Source organism: Tachypleus tridentatus, unplaced genomic scaffold, assembly GCF_004210375.1.
Source record: "Tachypleus tridentatus isolate NWPU-2018 unplaced genomic scaffold, ASM421037v1 Hic_cluster_2, whole genome shotgun sequence".
NCBI lineage: Eukaryota > Metazoa > Arthropoda > Merostomata > Xiphosura > Limulidae > Tachypleus > Tachypleus tridentatus.
In genome coordinates, this window is record NW_027467782.1 from 57,089,788 (window position 1) to 57,104,236 (window position 14,449).

Genomic DNA, 14,449 nt, shown 5'->3' on the forward strand with positions numbered 1-14,449 from the left:
TGTTCGTAGTGTTACCTCTCTCTTTGAATCAAGACGTTTCATTATCATACATTACTAATAATGGTTTATATTGTTGATAGAAACTCTTCTGTTCGTAGTGTTGTCTCTCTTCTTTGAATCAAGACGTTTCATTATCATACATTACTAATAATGGTTTATATTGTTGATAGAAACTCTTCTGTTCGTAGTGTTGTCTCTCTTTTTGAATCAAGATATTGTTTAGAAACTCTTCTGTTCGTATTATCTCTTTGAATCATTTCATTACTACATTAATAATGGTTTATATTGTTGATAGAAACTCTTCTGTTCGTAGTGTTGTCTCTCTTTGAATCAAGACGTTTCATTATCATACATTACTAATAATGGTTTATATTGTTGATAGAAACTCTTCTGTTCGTAGTGTTACTCTCTCTTGAATCAAGACGTTTCATTATCATACATTACTAATAATGGTTTATATTGTTGATAGAAACTCTTCTGTTCGTAGTGTTATCTCTCTCTTTGAATCAAGACGTTTTTTATTATCATACATTACTAATAATGGTTTATATTGTTGATAGAAACTCTTCTTTTGTAGTGTCTCTCCTTGAATCAAGACGTTTCATTATCACATTACTAATAATGGTTTATATTGTTGATAGAAACTCTTCTGTTCGTAGTGTTACTTCCTCTCTTTGAATCAAGATGTTTCATTATCTCCTTTGAATCAAGACGTTTTACATTACTAATAATGGTTTATATTGTTGATAGAAACTCTTCTGTTCGTAGTGTTACTCTCTCTCTTTGAATCAAGACGTTTCATTATCTTACATTACTAATAATGGTTTATATTGTTGATAGAAACTCTTCTGTTCGTAGTGTTACTTCTCTCTTTGAATCAAGACGTTTCATTATCTTACATTACTAATAATGGTTTATATTGTTGATAGAAACTCTTCTGTTCGTAGTGTTACCTCTCTTTGAATCAAGACGTTTCATTATCATACATTACTAATAATGGTTTATATTGTTGATAGAAACTCTTCTGTTCGTAGTGTTACCTCTCTTTGAATCAAGACGTTTCATTATCATACATTACTAATAATGGTTTATATTGTTGATAGAAACTCTTCTGTTCGTAGTGTTGTTCTCTCTTTGAATCAAGACGTTTTATTATCATACATTACTAATAATGGTTTATATTGTTGATAGAAACTCTTCTGTTCGTAGTGTTACTCTCTTTGAATCAAGACGTTTCATTATCATACATTACTAATAATGGTTTATATTGTTGATAGAAACTCTTCTGTTCGTAGTGTTATCTCTCTTTGAATCAAGACGTTTTATTATTATCATACAGTGTTACTAATCAATGGTTTATATTGTTGATAGAAACTCTTCTGTTCGTAGTGTTACCTCTCTCTTGAATCAAGACGTTTCATTATCATACATTACTAATAATGGTTTATATTGTTGATAGAAACTCTTCTGTTCGTAGTGTTACCTCTCTTTGAATCAAGATATTGTTGATAGAAACGTTTCATCATCATACATTACTAATAATGGTTTATATTGTTGATAGAAACTCTTCTGTTCGTAGTGTTACTCTCTCTTTGAATCAAGATGTTTCATTATCATACATTACTAATAATGGTTTATATTGTTGATAGAAACTCTTCTGTTCGTAGTGTTACTCTCTCTTTGAATCAAGACGTTTCATTATCATACATTACTAATAATGGTTTATATTGTTGATAGAAACTCTTCTGTTCGTAGTGTTGTCTCTCTTTGAATCAAGACGTTTCATTATCACACATTACTAATAATGGTTTATATTGTTGATAGAAACTCTTCTGTTCGTAGTGTTGTTCTCTCTTTGAATCAAGATGTTTTTATTATCATACATTACTAATAATGGTTTATATTGTTGATAGAAACTCTTCTGTTCGTAGTGTTAGTCCCTCTTTGAATCAAGACGTTTCATTATCATACATTACTAATAATGGTTTATATTGTTGATAGAAACTCTTCTGTTCGTAGTGTTACCTCTCTTTGAATCAAGACGTTTCATTATCATACATTACTAATAATGGTTTATATTGTTGATAGAAACTCTTCTGTTCGTAGTGTTGTTCTCTCTTTGAATCAAGACGTTTCATTATCATTACATTACTAATAATGGTTTATATTGTTGATAGAAACTCTTCTGTTCGTAGTGTTACTCTCTCTCTACATTGAATCAAGACGTTTCATTATCATACATTACTAATAATGGTTTATATTGTTGATAGAAACTCTTCTGTTCGTAGTGTTGTCTCTCTCTTTGAATCAAGATGTTTCATTATCATACATTACTAATAATGGTTTATATTGTTGATAGAAACTCTTCTGTTCGTAGTGTTGTTCTCTCTCTTTGAATCAAGACGTTTCATTATCATACATTACTAATAATGGTTTATATTGTTGATAGAAACTCTTCTGTTCGTAGTGTTACTCTCTCTCTTTGAATCAAGACGTTTCATTATCATACATTACTAATAATGGTTTATATTGTTGATAGAAACTCTTCTGTTCGTAGTGTTACTCTCTTTGAATCAAGACGTTTCATTATCTTACATTACTAATAATGGTTTATATTGTTGATAGAAACTCTTCTGTTCGTAGTGTTACTCTCTCTTTGAATCAAGATGTTTCATTATCATACATTACTAATAATGGTTTATATTGTTGATAGAAACTCTTCTGTTCGTAGTGTTACTTCTCTTTGAATCAAGACGTTTCATTATCTTACATTACTAATAATGGTTTATATTGTTGATAGAAACTCTTCTGTTCGTAGTGTTACTCTCTTTGAATCAAGACGTTTCATTATCATACATTACTAATAATGGTTTATATTGTTGATAGAAACTCTTCTGTTCGTAGTGTTACCTCTCTCTTTGAATCAAGATATTGTTTCATTATCATACATTACTAATAATGGTTTATATTGTTGATAGAAACTCTTCTGTTCGTAGTGTTGTCTCTCTTTGAATCAAGACGTTTTATTATCATACATTACTAATAATGGTTTATATTGTTGATAGAAACTCTTCTGTTCGTAGTGTTACTCTCTCTTTGAATCAAGATGTTTCATTATCATACATTACTAATAATGGTTTATATTGTTGATAGAAACTCTTCTGTTCGTAGTGTTACTCTCTCTTTGAATCAAGACGTTTCATTATCATACATTACTAATAATGGTTTATATTGTTGATAGAAACTCTTCTGTTCGTAGTGTTACCTCTCTCTTTGAATCAAGATGTTTCATTATCATACATTACTAATAATGGTTTATATTGTTGATAGAAACTCTTCTGTTCGTAGTGTTACCTCTCTTTGAATCAAGACGTTTCATTATCATACATTACTAATAATGGTTTATATTGTTGATAGAAACTCTTCTGTTCGTAGTGTTGTCTCTCTCTTGAATCAAGACGTTTCATTATCATACATTACTAATAATGGTTTATATTGTTGATAGAAACTCTTCTGTTCGTAGTGTTGTTCTCTCTTTGAATCAAGATGTTTCATTATCATACATTACTAATAATGGTTTATACTGTTGATAGAAACTCTTCTGTTCGTAGTGTTGTCTCTCTCTTTGAATCAAGACGTTTTATTATCATACATTACTAATAATGGTATATATTGTTGATAGAAACTCTCTGTTCGTAGTGTTGTCTCTCTCTTTGAATCAAGACGTTTTATTATTATACATTACTAATAATGGTTTATATTGTTGATAGAAACTCTTCTGTTCGTAGTGTTGTTCTCTCTCTTGAATCAAGACGTTTCATTATCTTACATTACTAATAATGGTTTATATTGTTGATAGAAACTCTTCTGTTCGTAGTGTTACTCTCTTTGAATCAAGACGTTTCATTATCTTACATTACTAATAATGGTTTATATTGTTGATAGAAACTCTTCTGTTCGTAGTGTTGTTCTCTCTTGAATCAAGATGTTTCATTATCATACATTACTAATAATGGTTTATATTGTTGATAGAAACTCTTCTGTTCGTAGTGTTGTCTCTCTTTGAATCAAGACGTTTCATTATCATACATTACTAATAATGGTTTATATTGTTGATAGAAACTCTTCTGTTCGTAGTGTTACCTCTCTCTTTGAATCAAGATGTTTTATTATCATACATTACTAATAATGGTTTATATTGTTGATAGAAACTCTTCTGTTCGTAGTGTTACTCTCTCTTTGAATCAAGACGTTTCATTATCTTACATTACTAATAATGGTTTATATTGTTGATAGAAACTCTTCTGTTCGTAGTGTTACCTCTCTCTTGAATCAAGACGTTTCATTATCATACATTACTAATAATGGTTTATATTGTTGATAGAAACTCTTCTGTTCGTAGTGTTACTCTCTCTTGAATCAAGACGTTTCATTATCATACATTACTAATAATGGTTTATATTGTTGATAGAAACTCTTCTGTTCGTAGTGTTACCTCTCTCTTTGAATCAAGACGTTTCATTATCTTACATTACTAATAATGGTTTATATTGTTGATAGAAACTCTTCTGTTCGTAGTGTTACTCTCTCTTTGAATCAAGATGTTTCATTATCATACATTACTAATAATGGTTTATATTGTTGATAGAAACTCTTCTGTTCGTAGTGTTACTCTCTCTTGAATCAAGACGTTTCATTATCATACATTACTAATAATGGTTTATATTGTTGATAGAAACTCTTCTGTTCGTAGTGTTACCTCTCTTTGAATCAAGATGTTTCATTATCATACATTACTAATAATGGTTTATATTGTTGATAGAAACTCTTCTGTTCGTAGTGTTACCTCTCTTTGAATCAAGACGTTTCATTATCATACATTACTAATAATGGTTTATATTGTTGATAGAAACTCTTCTGTTCGTAGTGTTGTCTCTCTTTGAATCAAGACGTTTCATTATCATACATTACTAATAATGGTTTATATTGTTGATAGAAACTCTTCTGTTCGTAGTGTTGTCTCTCTCTTTGAATCAAGACGTTTCATTATCTTACATTACTAATAATGGTTTATATTGTTGATAGAAACTCTTCTGTTCGTAGTGTTACCTCTCTTTGAATCAAGACGTTTCATTATCTTACATTACTAATAATGGTTTATATTGTTGATAGAAACTCTTCTGTTCGTAGTGTTACCTCTCTTGAATCAAGACGTTTCATTATCTTACATTACTAATAATGGTTTATATTGTTGATAGAAACTCTTCTGTTCGTAGTGTTACCTCTCTTTTGAATCAAGACGTTTCATTATCTTACATTACTAATAATGGTTTATATTGTTGATAGAAACTCTTCTGTTCGTAGTGTTACCTCTCTCTTTGAATCAAGATGTTTCATTATCATACATTACTAATAATGGTTTATATTGTTGATAGAAACTCTTCTGTTCGTAGTGTTACCTCTCTTTGAATCAAGACGTTTCATTATCATACATTACTAATAATGGTTTATATTGTTGATAGAAACTCTTCTGTTCGTAGTGTTACTCTCTCTTGAATCAAGACGTTTCATTATCATACATTACTAATAATGGTTTATATTGTTGATAGAAACTCTTCTGTTCGTAGTGTTACTCTCTCTTTGAATCAAGACGTTTCATTATCTTACATTACTAATAATGGTTTATATTGTTGATAGAAACTCTTCTGTTCGTAGTGTTACCTCTCTCTTTGAATCAAGACGTTTCATTATCTTACATTACTAATAATGGTTTATATTGTTGATAGAAACTCTTCTGTTCGTAGTGTTACCTCTCTCTTTGAATCAAGACGTTTCATTATCTTACATTACTAATAATGGTTTATATTGTTGATAGAAACTCTTCTGTTCGTAGTGTTACCTCTCTCTTGAATCAAGACGTTTCATTATCATACATTACTAATAATGGTTTATATTGTTGATAGAAACTCTTCTGTTCGTAGTGTTACTTCTCTCTTTGAATCAAGACGTTTCATTATCATACATTACTAATAATGGTTTATATTGTTGATAGAAACTCTTCTGTTCGTAGTGTTGTCTCTCTCTTTGAATCAAGACGTTTTATTATCATACATTACTAATAATGGTTTATATTGTTGATAGAAACTCTTCTGTTCGTAGTGTTACCTCTCTTGAATCAAGACGTTTTATTATCATACATTACTAGGTTTATATTGTTGATAGAAACTCTTCTGTTCGTAGTGTTGTCTCTCTTTGAATCAAGACGTTTCATTATCTTACATTACTAATAATGGTTTATATTGTTGATAGAAACTCTTCTGTTCGTAGTGTTACTCTCTCTTTGAATCAAGACGTTTCATTATCTTACATTACTAATAATGGTTTATATTGTTGATAGAAACTCTTCTGTTCGTAGTGTTACCTCTCTCTTTGAATCAAGACGTTTCATTATCTTACATTACTAATAATGGTTTATATTGTTGATAGAAACTCTTCTGTTCGTAGTGTTACTCTCTTTTGAATCAAGATGTTTCATTATCATACATTACTAATAATGGTTTATATTGTTGATAGAAACTCTTCTGTTCGTAGTGTTACCTCTTTTTTTGAATCAAGACGTTTCATTATCATACATTACTAATAATGGTTTATATTGTTGATAGAAACTCTTCTGTTCGTAGTGTTACCTCTCTCTTTGAATCAAGACGTTTCATTATCTTACATTACTAATAATGGTTTATATTGTTGATAGAAACTCTTCTGTTCGTAGTGTTACCTCTCTCTTTGAATCAAGACGTTTCATTATCTTACATTACTAATAATGGTTTATATTGTTGATAGAAACTCTTCTGTTCGTAGTGTTACTCTCTTTGAATCAAGACGTTTCATTATCTTACATTACTAATAATGGTTTATATTGTTGATAGAAACTCTTCTGTTCGTAGTGTTACTTCTCTCTTTGAATCAAGACGTTTCATTATCATACATTACTAATAATGGTTTATATTGTTGATAGAAACTCTTCTGTTCGTAGTGTTACCTCTCTTTTGAATCAAGACGTTTCATTATCTTACATTACTAATAATGGTTTATATTGTTGATAGAAACTCTTCTGTTCGTAGTGTTACCTCTCTCTTTGAATCAAGACGTTTCATTATCTTACATTACTAATAATGGTTTATATTGTTGATAGAAACTCTTCTGTTCGTAGTGTTACCTCTCTTTGAATGAAGACGTTTCATTATCATACATTACTAATAATGGTTTATATTGTTGATAGAAACTCTTCTGTTCGTAGTGTTACCTCTCTCTTTGAATCAAGACGTTTTATTATCATACATTACTAATAATGGTTTATATTGTTGATAGAAACTCTTCTGTTCGTAGTGTTACCTCTCTTTGAATCAAGACGTTTCATTATCATACATTACTAATAATGGTTTATATTGTTGATAGAAACTCTTCTGTTCGTAGTGTTACCTCTTTTTTGAATCAAGACGTTTCATTATCATACATTACTAATAATGGTTTATATTGTTGATAGAAACTCTTCTGTTCGTAGTGTTACCTCTCTCTTTGAATCAAGACGTTTCATTATCTTACATTACTAATAATGGTTTATATTGTTGATAGAAACTCTTCTGTTCGTAGTGTTACCTCTCTCTTTGAATCAAGACGTTTCATTATCATACATTACTAATAATGGTTTATATTGTTGATAGAAACTCTTCTGTTCGTAGTGTTACCTCTCTCTTTGAATCAAGACGTTTCATTATCATACATTACTAATAATGGTTTATATTGTTGATAGAAACTCTTCTGTTCGTAGTGTTACTTCTCTCTTGAATCAAGACGTTTCATTATCATACATTACTAATAATGGTTTATATTGTTGATAGAAACTCTTCTGTTCGTAGTGTTGTCTCTCTCTTTGAATCAAGACGTTTTATTATCATACATTACTAATAATGGTTTATATTGTTGATAGAAACTCTTCTGTTCGTAGTGTTACCTCTCTCTTTGAATCAAGACGTTTCATTATCATACATTACTAATAATGGTTTATATTGTTGATAGAAACTCTTCTGTTCGTAGTGTTACCTCTCTCTTTGAATCAAGACGTTTCATTATCATACATTACTAATAATGGTTTATATTGTTGATAGAAACTCTTCTGTTCGTAGTGTTACCTCTCTCTTTGAATCAAGACGTTTCATTATCATACATTACTAATAATGGTTTATATTGTTGATAGAAACTCTTCTGTTCGTAGTGTTACCTCTCTCTTTGAATCAAGACGTTTCATTATCATACATTACTAATAATGGTTTATATTGTTGATAGAAACTCTTCTGTTCGTAGTGTTGTCTCTCTCTTTGAATCAAGACGTTTTATTATCATACATTACTAATAATGGTTTATATTGTTGATAGAAACTCTTCTGTTCGTAGTGTTGTCTCTCTCTTTGAATCAAGACGTTTCATTATCTTACATTACTAATAATGGTTTATATTGTTGATAGAAACTCTTCTGTTCGTAGTGTTACTCTCTCTTTGAATCAAGACGTTTCATTATCTTACATTACTAATAATGGTTTATATTGTTGATAGAAACTCTTCTGTTCGTAGTGTTACCTCTCTCTTTGAATCAAGACGTTTCATTATCTTACATTACTAATAATGGTTTATATTGTTGATAGAAACTCTTCTGTTCGTAGTGTTACCTCTCTCTTTGAATCAAGACGTTTCATTATCATACATTACTAATAATGGTTTATATTGTTGATAGAAACTCTTCTGTTCGTAGTGTTACCTCTCTCTTTGAATCAAGATGTTTCATTATCATACATTACTAATAATGGTTTATATTGTTGATAGAAACTCTTCTGTTCGTAGTGTTACTTCTCTCTTTGAATCAAGACGTTTCATTATCTTACATTACTAATAATGGTTTATATTGTTGATAGAAACTCTTCTGTTCGTAGTGTTACCTCTCTCTTTGAATCAAGACGTTTCATTATCATACATTACTAATAATGGTTTATATTGTTGATAGAAACTCTTCTGTTCGTAGTGTTACCTCTCTCTTGAATCAAGATGTTTCATTATCATACATTACTAATAATGGTTTATATTGTTGATAGAAACTCTTCTGTTCGTAGTGTTACCTCTCTTTGAATCAAGACGTTTCATTATCTTACATTCTAATAATGGTTTATATTGTTGATAGAAACTCTTCTGTTCGTAGTGTTACTTCTCTCTTTGAATCAAGACGTTTCATTATCATACATTACTAATAATGGTTTATATTGTTGATAGAAACTCTTCTGTTCGTAGTGTTGTCTCTCTCTTTGAATCAAGACGTTTCATTATCTTACATTACTAATAATGGTTTATATTGTTCATAGAAACTCTTCTGTTCGTAGTGTTACTCTCTCTTTGAATCAAGACGTTTCATTATCATACATTACTAATAATGGTTTATATTGTTGATAGAAACTCTTCTGTTCGTAGTGTTACTCTCTCTTTGAATCAAGATGTTTCATTATCATACATTACTAATAATGGTTTATATTGTTGATAGAAACTCTTCTGTTCGTAGTGTTACTCTCTCTCTTTGAATCAAGACGTTTCATTATCATACATTACTAATAATGGTTTATATTGTTGATAGAAACTCTTCTGTTCGTAGTGTTACCTCTCTCTTGAATCAAGATGTTTCATTATCATACATTACTAATAATGGTTTATATTGTTGATAGAAACTCTTCTGTTCGTAGTGTTACCTCTCTTTGAATCAAGACGTTTTATTATCATACATTACTAATAATGGTTTATATTGTTGATAGAAACTCTTCTGTTCGTAGTGTTACCTCTCTCTTTGAATCAAGATGTTTCATTATCATACATTACTAATAATGGTTTATATTGTTGATAGAAACTCTTCTGTTCGTAGTGTTACCTCTTTTTTTGAATCAAGACGTTTCATTATCATACATTACTAATAATGGTTTATATTGTTGATAGAAACTCTTCTGTTCGTAGTGTTGTCTCTCTCTTTGAATCAAGACGTTTCATTATCACACATTACTAATAATGGTTTATATTGTTGATAGAAACTCTTCTGTTCGTAGTGTTACTCTCTCTTTGAATCAAGATGTTTCATTATCATACATTACTAATAATGGTTTATATTGTTGATAGAAACTCTTCTGTTCGTAGTGTTACCTCTCTCTTTGAATCAAGACGTTTTATTATCATACATTACTAATAATGGTTTATATTGTTGATAGAAACTCTTCTGTTCGTAGTGTTGTCTCTCTCTTTGAATCAAGACGTTTTATTATCATACATTACTAATAATGGTTTATATTGTTGATAGAAACTCTTCTGTTCGTAGTGTTGTCTCTCTCTTTGAATCAAGACGTTTCATTATCTTACATTACTAATAATGGTTTATATTGTTGATAGAAACTCTTCTGTTCGTAGTGTTACTCTCTCTTTGAATCAAGACGTTTCATTATCTTACATTACTAATTATGGTTTATATTGTTGATAGAAACTTTTCTGTTCGTAGTGTTACCTCTCTCTTTGAATCACGACGTTTCATTATCTTACATTACTAATAATGGTTTATATTGTTGATAGAAACTCTTCTGTTCGTAGTGTTACCTCTCTTTTGAATCAAGATGTTTCATTATCATACATTATTAATAATGGTTTATATTGTTGATAGAAACTCTTCTGTTCGTAGTGTTACCTCTCTCTTTGAATCAAGACGTTTCATCATCTTACATTACTAATAATGGTTTATATTGTTGATAGAAACTCTTCTGTTCGTAGTGTTACCTCTCTTTGAATCAAGACGTTTCATTATCATACATTACTAATAATGGTTTATATTGTTGATAGAAACTCTTCTGTTCGTAGTGTTACTCTCTCTTTGAATCAAGACGTTTTATTATCATACATTACTAATAATGGTTTATATTGTTGATAGAAACTCTTCTGTTCGTAGTGTTACTTCTCTCTTTGAATCAAGATGTTTCATTATCATACATTACTAATAATGGTTTATATTGTTGATAGAAACTCTTCTGTTCGTAGTGTTACCTCTCTCTTTGAATCAAGACGTTTTATTATCATACATTACTAATAATGGTTTATATTGTTGATAGAAACTCTTCTGTTCGTAGTGTTACCTCTCTCTTTGAATCAAGACGTTTTATTATCATACATTACTAATAATGGTTTATATTGTTGATAGAAACTCTTCTGTTCGTAGTGTTGTTCTCTCTTTGAATCAAGACGTTTCATTATCATACATTACTAATAATGGTTTATATTGTTGATAGAAACTCTTCTGTTCGTAGTGTTACTTCTCTCTTGAATCAAGACGTTTCATTATCTTACATTACTAATAATGGTTTATATTGTTGATAGAAACTCTTCTGTTCGTAGTGTTACCTCTCTCTTTGAATCAAGACGTTTCATTATCTTACATTACTAATAATGGTTTATATTGTTGATAGAAACTCTTCTGTTCGTAGTGTTACCTCTCTTTTGAATCAAGATGTTTCATTATCATACATTACTAATAATGGTTTATATTGTTGATAGAAACTCTTCTGTTCGTAGTGTTACTCTCTCTTTGAATCAAGACGTTTCATTATCTTACATTACTAATAATGGTTTATATTGTTGATAGAAACTCTTCTGTTCGTAGTGTTACCTCTCTCTTTGAATCAAGACGTTTCATTATCTTACATTACTAATAATGGTTTATATTGTTGATAGAAACTCTTCTGTTCGTAGTGTTACCTCTCTCTTTGAATCAAGACGTTTCATTATCATACATTACTAATAATGGTTTATATTGTTGATAGAAACTCTTCTGTTCGTAGTGTTACCTCTCTCTTTGAATCAAGACGTTTCATTATCTTACATTACTAATAATGGTTTATATTGTTGATAGAAACTCTTCTGTTCGTAGTGTTACTCTCTCTTTGAATCAAGACGTTTCATTATCTTACATTACTAATAATGGTTTATATTGTTGATAGAAACTCTTCTGTTCGTAGTGTTGTCTCTCTTTGAATCAAGATGTTTCATTATCATACATTACTAATAATGGTTTATATTGTTGATAGAAACTCTTCTGTTCGTAGTGTTACCTCTTTTTTGAATCAAGACGTTTCATTATCATACATTACTAATAATGGTTTATATTGTTGATAGAAACTCTTCTGTTCGTAGTGTTGTCTCTCTCTTTGAATCAAGACGTTTCATTATCATACATTACTAATAATGGTTTATATTGTTGATAGAAACTCTTCTGTTCGTAGTGTTACTCTCTCTTTGAATCAAGACGTTTCATTATCATACATTACTAATAATGGTTTATATTGTTGATAGAAACTCTTCTGTTCGTAGTGTTGTCTCTCTTTGAATCAAGACGTTTTATTATCATACATTACTAATAATGGTTTATATTGTTGATAGAAACTCTTCTGTTCGTAGTGTTGTCTCTCTCTTTGAATCAAGACGTTTTATTATCATACATTACTAATAATGGTTTATATTGTTGATAGAAACTCTTCTGTTCGTAGTGTTACTCTCTCTTTGAATCAAGACGTTTCATTATCTTACATTACTAATAATGGTTTATATTGTTCATAGAAACTCTTCTGTTCGTAGTGTTACTTCTCTCTTTGAATCAAGACGTTTCATTATCTTACATTACTAATTATGGTTTATATTGTTGATAGAAACTTTTCTGTTCGTAGTGTTACCTCTCTCTTTGAATCACGACGTTTCATTATCTTACATTACTAATAATGGTTTATATTGTTGATAGAAACTCTTCTGTTCGTAGTGTTACCTCTCTTTGAATCAAGACGTTTCATTATCTTACATTACTAATAATGGTTTATATTGTTGATAGAAACTCTTCTGTTCGTAGTGTTACTCTCTTTGAATCAAGATGTTTCATTATCTTACATTACTAATAATGGTTTATATTGTTGATAGAAACTCTTCTGTTCGTAGTGTTACCTCTCTCTTTGAATCAAGACGTTTCATTATCTTACATTACTAATAATGGTTTATATTGTTGATAGAAACTCTTCTGTTCGTAGTGTTACTCTCTCTTTGAATCAAGACGTTTCATTATCATACATTACTAATAATGGTTTATATTGTTGATAGAAACTCTTCTGTTCGTAGTGTTACCTCTCTCTTTGAATCAAGATGTTTCATTATCATACATTACTAATAATGGTTTATATTGTTGATAGAAACTCTTCTGTTCGTAGTGTTACTTCTCTCTTTGAATCAAGACGTTTCATTATCTTACATTACTAATAATGGTTTATATTGTTGATAGAAACTCTTCTGTTCGTAGTGTTACCTCTCTTTTGAATCAAGACGTTTCATTATCATACATTACTAATAATGGTTTATATTGTTGATAGAAACTCTTCTGTTCGTAGTGTTACCTCTCTTTGAATCAAGACGTTTTATTATCATACATTACTAATAATGGTTTATATTGTTGATAGAAACTCTTCTGTTCGTAGTGTTACCTCTCTCTTTGAATCAAGATGTTTCATTATCATACATTACTAATAATGGTTTATATTGTTGATAGAAACTCTTCTGTTCGTAGTGTTACTTCTTCAAGACGTTTCATTATCATACATTACTAATAATGGTTTATATTGTTGATAGAAACTCTTCTGTTCGTAGTGTTACCTCTCTCTTTGAATCAAGACGTTTCATTATCATACATTACTAATAATGGTTTATATTGTTGATAGAAACTCTTCTGTTCGTAGTGTTACCTCTCTTTGAATCAAGACGTTTCATTATCATACATTACTAATAATGGTTTATATTGTTGATAGAAACTCTTCTGTTCGTAGTGTTACCTCTCTTTGAATCAAGACGTTTTATTATCATACATTACTAATAATGGTTTATATTGTTGATAGAAACTCTTCTGTTCGTAGTGTTACTCTCTCTTTGAATCAAGACGTTTCATTATCATACATTACTAATAATGGTTTATATTGTTGATAGAAACTCTTCTGTTCGTAGTGTTACCTCTCTCTTGAATCAAGACGTTTCATTATCTTACATTACTAATAATGGTTTATATTGTTGATAGAAACTCTTCTGTTCGTAGTGTTACTTCTCTCTTTGAATCAAGACGTTTCATTATCTTACATTACTAATAATGGTTTATATTGTTGATAGAAACTCTTCTGTTCGTAGTGTTACCTCTCTTTTGAATCAAGACGTTTCATTATCTTACATTCTAATAATGGTTTATATTGTTGATAGAAACTCTTCTGTTCGTAGTGTTACTTCTCTCTTTGAATCAAGATGTTTCATTATCTTACATTACTAATAATGGTTTATATTGTTGATAGAAACTCTTCTGTTCGTAG